Below are 607 nucleotides of genomic sequence, written 5' to 3' on the forward strand. Positions count from 1 at the left end.
GAGGGCGGGGGAGGGCGGGGGCCGCAGCGAGGTATGCAGCGTGCGCAGTTAAGTGGGAGAAAAAACAGACTGCAAAACTTTGCTTCTCAATTACAGCGTCGTTTGTTTAGCCCTCTCCTCCAGAGGGAGCTACTGTGCTGCGACACCAGGCTCCCGCTGGCGCGAGGCCAACGGGCCGGCGTTGAACCAGCCCATTAAGGTGTTGTGATAAGTGTCCAGTCCGGTTTCCGTTGACGGAACACAGGAGTCGCTCCCGACCGCAGTTTAGCCAACACGTTTCCACCAACGTCAATTAAACGGAGATCATGAGCAGGGTGGGCCGCGGCAGCCAGACTCACTGAGCCTCCGCGCCACATACCCCCCTCCCGAATTTCACCCTCCAGCCTAAATTTAGCTAGGACGAAGAGAGCGAGAGAGAGAGAGAGAGAGAGAGAGATGAAGGAACCCAGAAAGGGGAGGAGGCATTCTGGGAGTCCGGTAGGAATTAGTGCCGACTCCACTTCACCCGAATCAACAGCAGCTGAAGGCTTGGATTTTCCTCGTGTGAAATCAGATATAGAGCTCGACTCCAGAGCCTGGTAGACTCTGGAAAAAGAAACAGCACCCC

The 607-nt window shown here is 56.2% G+C and overlaps 1 protein-coding gene across 1 annotated transcript in view; it reads left to right on the top strand.

Annotated features, from left to right (window-relative positions):
• The window catches only part of runx3 (RUNX family transcription factor 3), a 34,539-nt gene that overhangs the window by 30,232 nt on the left and 3,700 nt on the right, over positions 1-607 (top strand). The window lies entirely within an intron of this gene.

Source organism: Cynoglossus semilaevis, chromosome 1, assembly GCF_000523025.1.
Source record: "Cynoglossus semilaevis isolate Cse_v1.0 chromosome 1, Cse_v1.0, whole genome shotgun sequence".
NCBI classification, from domain to species: domain Eukaryota; kingdom Metazoa; phylum Chordata; class Actinopteri; order Pleuronectiformes; family Cynoglossidae; genus Cynoglossus; species Cynoglossus semilaevis.